Here is a 9,329-nt window from a genome sequence, read left to right as displayed (position 1 = left end):
TCTATGCTTTGGGGAATAATTTACTTCATTGACTTGACTTCTTGTAGTTTTGGAAATCAGAAACCTAAACCTCAACTTTTCCCCTGAACAAATAGTCATCCATGAATGCATGTACTAGAAGATTTGGGAAGTTTAAGCAAGATGTCCCCTGAGTGGGATCCCACAGTGCTGGATGGTTCCTATTCGCTCCTGTCTTCTGCTGATTTCATTTGAGGTGGTGGCGGAGAGATGAGAGGAAAAAAGATACAAGATTTGTAATTGCAAAGCACAAATAATGGACTCGAACTAGCATTTACTTTGGGCCTGTGACTGAAGGGAGAGCAGGAACAAAAACCAGCTTAAAAAAGCCACACACTTTCAAACCTGACATCTGACTAAACTATGGATTGCTGTTATTGGGGATTAGCCCAAATTGACACCTTGAAAACATTCTGGGGTCAAGAAAGTTCCACAAACAGTTCTTAAAGTCATTCTCTTGGCACCTCATAGAACCTTTTCGGAAAAGAAAGTTTGCTCAGGGCGGCTTTTTCTGTTTGGGAATATATTACTTTTATGGACACCTCCACTCCCAACTGAATTCATTCCTCAAGTGTGAAAGCCACTGAAGATCTAAGGAGGCAGTTTCCCTCAGGGCTGGATTTGCAGCCTGGGTTTAAATGTCCTGCTGCATTGAAATGGCGTGGGAGAAATCACAGATGCAGCGCTCTGGTGAATGGTTTCCAGTCTGTGGGGAATAAATAGAATTCCAGAGAGAGGGAGTATTGGAAAAGTCCCAGTGTTCATCACGTGGGTTTCTGCTTAGAAAACCATTGTGCCTAAGTCATCCTCCTGGAATTCCACTGCCCTCTTAATTGTCCTTGTATGAAAAAGGTGTACGTTTTTGGCCTTTTTGATCCACTAAACCCCTTCTCCCTGAATCAATGGCAATTTAATGAGAACACTAACCACAAATCAACAAGAGTTTTTTTTTTTTTTTTTGGCCGTGTGGCTTGTGGGACCTTAGTTCCCTGATCAGGAATTGAACCTGGGCCCTCGGCAGTGAAAGCACAGAGTCCTAACCACTGGACTGCCAGGGAATTCCCGAACAAGATTTTTCTCTGTCATATGAATGTCAGAACATTTAGGCAAGTGATGCTGACTGGCAGTGCAGGGCAGTAGGCAAACTTCTAGGCAGTTTTGGGGTAATTTTGGCTTACATAGAACTACTACAGAATCATAATCTATGTGAGATCTGTGCCTATACTCATTTTTTAGTTTTAGGTTGAAATTAGAAAACCACAAAATCATGTTAGAATCATTGAGTGACACTCAAGTTTGTTCTTCCACAATGATGGAGAAGGTTGGAAATCAGAAAGTGTCAAATAGTTGACAGTTTTTACCCAGGACCCTCAATTTGTGCCACCAGAAAATACCTGCACAGAGAACTCCATACTCCAGTGAGACATTTTTCCTTTTCTTGTTGGTATTCATTTTGGAGCCAGCCACACAGACAGTAACCCTGCCTGTAGGTGACGGTGCTTGTTTTTCTTATTGTTTTGAAGGTTACAGGAAAATAAGAAGCAATTTCTGAGGTGGAATAAAGCAGTTTGTGTGTGTGTGTGTGTGTGTGTGTGTGTGTGTGTGTCTGTGTGTGTGTGTTTGCCTGTGAAGCTATAGGTCTGAATAGTATCTAATTAAAATCTGATGTAGAGTCAGTAGTCCGACTGTTGTATTGAACAATTAATGCTTGATAATGCTAAGGAAATGGTCTTCTAATACTTCTTACTCACTTTCAGAGGATAACAAAGGTGTTTCTCAAGAAGGTGTTTGCCTCTTCTTCTAAGACTGGAGCAGAGGTAGGGCTGGTGTGGGTCAGTTCAGGGACTCTTTGGCTTTAAACCCATGGTCACTCTTGGTTTTCCAAACTCCCTTCTCCCCCACCACTCCCATCTCTAAATCACCTACCTCAGGTAGACCCTTATGAAGGGATCCCCTCTTATCCCAGAAATGCACAACTTTTATTATACATATTTTCTCATGTTTCCTCAGAAATACAGTACTTTCTGCTGTAGAGTATACAGTGCCAGAAATTAAGAAACACTAAGCTTTCCACGGAGGTGCACACATTCTGTCAATCAAACGCAAATAACCACCTCAATAATCCATAATTGTCACTGACTGTATAGTTCACATCTAACATGTAATCATCACAGACAATGGCTTCATACTTAGTCCCCTGATAGACTAAGGCAAGAAGTGTAACAATGGAGAGGGGTGTGTTGTGTAGACCAGTTGCCAATGCTACAGGCAAGTGGATCCACCCTTCCTTGGGCCAGAGGGAAGGTTATAGCTTCCTCCCTCTCCCACTAATAAAACTGCATCTGCAAGTGTTCAGATTGATCATGCCTCTTCCAGTGCCTAAAGAATAGTCATCCCTGGTTGCTCTTTGGGGAGAGAGCATTCCCACAGTGCAAAGTTGATGCAGCAAATTATAGGATGTGTGGGCAATTTAGAAGTGAGACTGAAAGAATCCCAGTTGTAAATTATTGTTCCTTTAGAGTGACAAGTTAATTTTAAATGTGTAGACATCATCCTGGGTAAGGGAGGCCAGAAGCTTTCCCCAGAACCTCCTGTGGTTCAGATTTACTTCTAATGGTGGATATACTCAGGTTGGAGTCATTTTGCCCTGGTGACCATCAGCATAGGGAACACTGAGCTGACAAGGAGGCTGTGGACAAAAGCTGTGGAGGTGGGTGGCCAGTGATGTCTGACCCAGGTGTTCTAGCCTCTGACACCATCTCTCAGGGTTTCTTGTGACTAGGAATAGATCCCTGCAGAGTAGGAGTCTAAGGTTCCCCCAGGGGCCTCCTGTCTCCATCCTTACCCTCTTGGGCTGCTTCTTCCTCTAAACAGAAATACCATCCTTCACACTTCTCTCTCTGACTCTCATTAATCTATCCTTCCATCCAGTGTATATTTGCTTGGCTACCCACTAGCCCTGTACTAGGCAGTAGGGACACAAAGATGACAGGGCACAGCCTCTGCCCTCAAGGAGTTCATGTGGGGGACAGATATGTGAACAAATAATGTCAACACAGTAGGAAAAGTGACATGCCTAGTACTGTGGAGGCTCAGAGGGGACTTGGTAACTTCTGGGGGAGTTGGTGGTGGGTAGCTTGGAAGAAGAGTTGATGTTTGAGATGGGTCTTGAAGGAAGAGTAGAAGTGTGCCAGGTAGAGATGGAGGAAAATTAAGGTGCTCATTTGGCAAAGTTTAGAGTTTATTGTGTAGGCAACATCAATCCATTCTAAGCAGGAGGGGACATGGTTGGACTATTAGAAAGATAACTCTAGCAGTAATTTAGAGGCACCTTAAAGGACTTTAAGACAAGGAGACAATGAAGATGAGACATCATAGTCTGGTAGGCAAAAGTGAGGACCTGAAACAAGGTGGTAGTTCTATGTGTACATGAGAGCGTGGATAAAAACGAGTTCTCAGAGGTGGAATTGACAGTTGTTGATTGTTGACAATATTGAATGTTCCTATCCATGAACATGGAACATCTCTCCATTTATTTAGTTGTTTTTGATTTGCATAGGTATTTTTATTCCTCTTGATTTACCTTTGTGATGGATGGGATTTGGGACTCCGTGGCTTTTCATTCAAGTGTCTGGGTAGATGTTGTAATTATTCATTCATTCAGTAAATACTTATTGAGCCCCTTGTGTAACACACATAGGTAATCAAGATAAAAGTACTCTCCTCAAGGCCAGAAATTTTAAATTTTAGCTGGGCACAAGAATCATCTGGGGAGATTTTTGAAATCACAATGCCCAGGTTGCACTTCAGACTAATTAAATTGGAATCTCAGATGTGTTTTAAATGTTCCCCAGAGGATTCCAAAGTGTAGCCAGGGCTGAGAGCTGCCACTCCATGGCATCACAAGCTAGTCAGTCAACATGTCATTGCAAAACAGTGTGATGAGAGGTCTCAACAGACATTGGGACACGGTCCCCTGGTAGTAGAGAGCAAGACCCTCAGTTCTGCTTTTCAGCTCAGAGTGACTGTCCTAAAGGAGTTGCTGCTTTAGCTGAGGCTGGGAGGGTGTTTTCAGGAATTTAAGTGGGGTGGGCATTCTATCCAGGCAGCAGCCCCTGCAGGAGAATGTGCCAATACAGAGACTAGTTGAAGAGGAGCGGGGGGAGGGAGGGGGAGGGACACAATACTTTCCACTTTTGAAGGATGATGGGCCCATGGGACATCCAGGTAGAAATGCCAGCATCAGTTGGATACATGAATCAGGAGAAATGAGGTCTGAAGATACAGTTTTCAGAGTCTCAGGTTGGTGGCTGAAGCCGTGGGAGTATAAAGGTAGTTCAGGAACACTGTGTGCAGCCCTAATGGGTGAAGAAGAAAAGAGGGAACTTGCCTAGTAACCCTTGCATCCTTCCCACCAAAGTGCCCGTCTCCCCTCCTCCCCACACTGTCCCCTGGAGTTCTGGGATGACTGGCGGGCTTGGATCTGGGTGAGGAGGGAGGATGGAGTGGGCAAGGTTGTGGCTACTGTGCATGCATGGCTGCCCTTTAATATTGTGAGCTCCTGGCATAGAGGGATCGTCTCACTTAGCTTTGCATCTCCCCACAGAATCTAATGTAGAGAAGAACTTCAGTAAGTATCTGTTGAATGAATGCATGTGAATAAAGTTCAATACACCTCATGTTTTGCTTTTGGAAACATACACATTTATAATATAATGGTTTTGCTTTTGGAAACGTACACATTTATAATATAATATATATTATAATTTATAATATATTATAATATAATGGTATAAAGGTAGGGCTTCTGTTAGACAGACACAGGATGCATTTCTAAGAACCAAAGATGCTGAAAAATTTGGCTAGGCTGTTTTTTTAATGCTGGCGTAGCATAAAACACAGCAGATACAGGTCTAGATGTGTGAGCTGGACAGGATTCTGTGTTCATTGTTTATTTAAATTATTCTGAAAATCATATCAGGTGATGATAAATTTACCTCGGTCCTTCATCTAAAAACTTTAATTATATTTTCAATGTTATCATTTGCTCATCTCTTCAAAGCTGATTTACCTTTTTTAGAAATTAAAGTTTCTATTAGTAAACATGAAGACTTTCAAAATTGTCCATGTGTTATCAATGAGTAGCTATAACTTCTCTTCCATATGATCATTATGATTTTTAGTTATCTTCCTTTTTTTTTTTTTTTTTGCGGTATGCGGGCCTCTCACTGCTGTGGCCTCTCCCGTTGCGGAGCACAGGCTCCGGACGTGCAGGCTCAGCGGCCATGGCTCACGGGCCCAGCCGCTCCGCGGCATGTGGGATCCTCCCGGACTGGGGTACGAACCTGCGTCCCCTGCATCGGCAGGCGGACTCTCAACCACTGCGCCACCAGGAAAGCCCAACTTTAATTATTTTTAACTTCTTCTTGAAACTCAGGCTTTCAGATAGTATGAGCACTTTCATTAGCTATGTTAAAGCTCATTCATCCAGAGTCTATTCATTGTAGGCCAGAAGGTATAAAATATGAGTATTTAAAAATCTGTTAAACGTATTCCTCCCCAAGTACAGCCAGGCATATTCTGCTTAATAGGATGACAGACTGATTTTGGGGTGTGCTTTGGTGCTCTGAATACTAACACTCCTACTAATACGAATACACTAAAACTGAAGGCAGTAACAAATAAGTCTTTTCTTTTGTTGGAGCAGCTCTGGGCCCTTTGAGATAGAGGGTTTCCGCACTTGGGCACAGTGCCCGCAGGGGCGTGTGGATGGTGGGCACAGAGTGGTTGGGAAGGCCTGCTTCAGGGTCCTCAACCTTGGCCTCCCTGGGGCTTCCATCCAAGGCCTCTTGAGGGGTGGCACAGATTAGAGCTGGAGTCTTAGGGGCATTTCTCCCAAGCAGCACTGTCACTACACTTGGCCAAAAGAGCAGAATCTCTATGAGGATAAAGGCAGCTGAGGCCTGTCTCCTGCCACTGCTGATACCCTCTTACCAGAAGGGAGCTTGTGAACAGACTTGGCCTCCAACCTTGGCAAGATTGCTAATCCCTGCTCTGATACAGAATTTACTTTCCTTTCATCCCTATTCTTTGAGATAACATTGTATTTCTTTAAAGGCATAATGATTTCAGAGTCAAGTTGACATCCTCAACATTGGCAAGAAATAGCCCTTGTTAAAATTGAATAAGTCACATGAATTATTTATTCTCTTCACTGAAGAGAAGATGCACTCACAACTTTAGTTAAATTCTTCTTCTATTCTTTTGGTACTGTCTCTGGAGGCCTTTGAACTTTTCTTTCCAAAATTACCCTAGAACCAAAGGCAGAAACCCGTCTAAGCCTAGAGGAAGCCCCACATCTTGTGAGGAGCAGTGTGCACAGACCGGAATCCTCAGTCTCCAGGATGAGACCCGTGAGGATCTGCTGATATGATTTGCTTTATGGCATAAGGCAGTTTTTAGATCTTGTGTTTCTGTGAATGCTATTCTAGGGTACAGATTTATTCGCAAATGCTTTTATTGGATTCTCCCAAGAACTATTTGATAAACTTCAAAGTACCAACATTTCTGTGGTTATAAAACAAGTGTCAGAGTGTTTATCAGGTTATTCTCTTGGTGTCATTTCTTCTCCCTTTCCTAGCCCCGTTTCCGCCTTAATTTGGAAACAAAATTCAAAATCTCATAATCCAGTACTTATTATTAAACATAGAAGGATTACTAGAAAAACAAACATCTTGAAAATGTCTCCCAAAATCTGACCAAAAGCATTTAAGTAATGTGGATGACAAAGAGACTCAAGTCAGATTTCTTAACTACAAAGGATGCAGTGTATCTTTCTCAGAGGGAAGGTTTTGAATCGAATTTTCAATGGATGAGGCAGTTGAGGTTTCAGAGATCAACTGGTTCGTCCAAGGTGATAAATATAGCTGTTAATTTTATTGTGTGTGTGTGTGTGTGTGTGTGTGTGTGTGTGTGTGTGTTTTCTACTAGGATCCAGATGGAAAAGATCCCATAGCCCTTCTCATTTTTCACCTATGAATAGTCTCCCTCCTCCTAATCCAGTTATTTCTGGTTCCCTTCTTTCCTACCATGTGCCCATTGGGATTTCTCTGCCCTCACCTTAAATAAATCTGAGCTCCTCAGGAACCCCCCTTGTCCCATTTAGAGGTCATTGCACCCAAACATGCTGTTCTGCTGCTTTCTTTAGTGAGTGACTAACGGTCCATGTGGGGCATCACAGAGATGTCTGTTGCTCAAAAATTATAATCTCCCTCTTCTATCAAGGGGACAGAGATGCATTTCATAAAACCTTTCAAAACTGGTTAAATTGGTGATCATTAAGATGGCCAGCTCTATTCATTGCTATCTTGGGCTGTTTCCCCATTAATAAGAAAAATCTTCCACTCACTTCTATTTGTCATTCATGACAATAGCAGACTCGGTGAGGAGAAGTGTGTCTTTCTCCTTTTAGGCTTAGGACTAATGAGCCCTTCCTTAAACCTTGCCTCCTGAGTTTCCCGATGCGTTGTTTTTCCCTCCTGGAGAATATTTCAACGATGGTTTGGGTTCTTTTTTCTGTTTTTTTTGTTTTGTGAGAGGACAGCATGAGCGTTCATGTGACTTGCCCGCTAAGGACACATGCATATTTCAGTGATAACTCCCAGGGTCCACTTTCCTCCCACTGGCCTCAGACAGCAAAGCTCTTCATTTTGGGGTTAGAACTTCTCTCTGGGATGTGGCACATTTCTGAGCCATATCATTCATGTTCACTAAAGGAGAAAATTGTCCTCCCCTTGTGGGAGGCTCTGGACTCTATCTCAGTTACGCAACATTTGCTGGTTTCAACCATGATGTTCCTGCCGTGGGGTTTCTGTGGGTGTCCTGCAGAGAGGTCGAAAACCCTCCCGGGTACCCATTGTGACTTTGCCTCTGAGAGACTGCAGGGGCCCCTCTGTTATGCATCCTGACTTCTGGTGTCTGTAAACTCTCCTGGTACCTATACTGCCTCTAATTTCCTCTGGGGAGTCATCCTTTTCCCTCCCCTAGTTCGTGTGATGTAGATGGTGCTGATCCCAGCAGTGGGTATGGGTTCTATGTGTAAGCCAGCTCCTCGGAGCCTCTCAGCTACAAGGGCTGCTTCAGGGACCAGCCTTGAAGCAGAGAGTCCATAAGATGCAGTTAGACCTTTCCTGGGCTCCTAGGAGACGTGCAGGGGCCGTCCTTGGATTTGTGAGGAGAGGAGGCAGTTGCTGTGAGCATCCTGCATCCACGTGGAGGCTGAATCTGGAACCAGTGCCAAGGGAGCAACGCTGAGGAGTGAAGAGTGAGAAATTGGTCCCTGATGACATTGTTTGAGCCTTGAATCAACCTATGTGAAGCTAGTCTTCTCTGTTGCACCGCCAATAAATGATCTTTTCTTGCATAACGTGGTTTAGGAGAGACCTTCAAGATGGCGGAAGAGTAAGACGTGGAGATCACCTTCCTCTCCACAAATACATCAGAAATACATCTACACGTGGAACAACTCCTACAGAACACCTACTGAACGCTGGGAGAAGCCCTCAGACCTCCCAAAAGGCAAGAAACCCCCCCACATACCTGGGTAGGGCAAAAGAAAAAAGAAAAAACAGAGACAAAAGAATAGGGACGGGACCCGCACCAGTGGGAGGAAGCTGTGAAGGAGGAAAGGTTTCCACACACTAGGAAGGCCCTTCACGGGCGGAGACTGCGGGTGGCGGAGCGGGGAAGCTTCGGAGCCGCGGAGGAGAGCATAGCCACAGGGGTGCGGAGGGCAAAGTGGAGAGATTCCTGCACAGAGGATCGGTGCCGACCTGCACTCATCAGCCCGAGAGGCTTGTCTGCTCGCCTGCTGGGGTGGGCAGGGCTGGGAGCTGAGGCTCCGGCTTCGGAGGTCGGATCCCAGGGAGAGGACTGGGGTTGGCAGCGTGAACACAGCCTGAAGGCGTTAGTGCGCAACGGCTAGCCAGGAGGGAGTCCGGGAAAAGTCTGGACCTGCCGAAGAGGCAAGGGACCATTGTTTCGGGGTGCACAAGGAGAGGGGATTAAGAGTGCTGCCTAAAGGAACTCCAGAGACGGGCTCGAGCCGCGGCTATCAGCGCGGACCCCAGAGACGGGCATGAGACGCTAAGGCTGCTGCCGCCACCAAGAAGACTGTGTGCGAGGACAGGTCACTATCTGCACCTCCCCTCCCGGGAGCCTGTGCAGCCCGCCACTGCCAGCGTCCCGTGATCCAGGGACAAATTACCCAGGAGAACACACAGCACACCTCAGGCTGGTGCAACGTCACGCCG

This window comes from Hyperoodon ampullatus, assembly GCF_949752795.1.
Source record: "Hyperoodon ampullatus genome assembly, chromosome: 12".
Classification (NCBI taxonomy): domain Eukaryota; kingdom Metazoa; phylum Chordata; class Mammalia; order Artiodactyla; family Ziphiidae; genus Hyperoodon; species Hyperoodon ampullatus.
Note: the sequence above shows the minus strand (reverse complement) of the source record.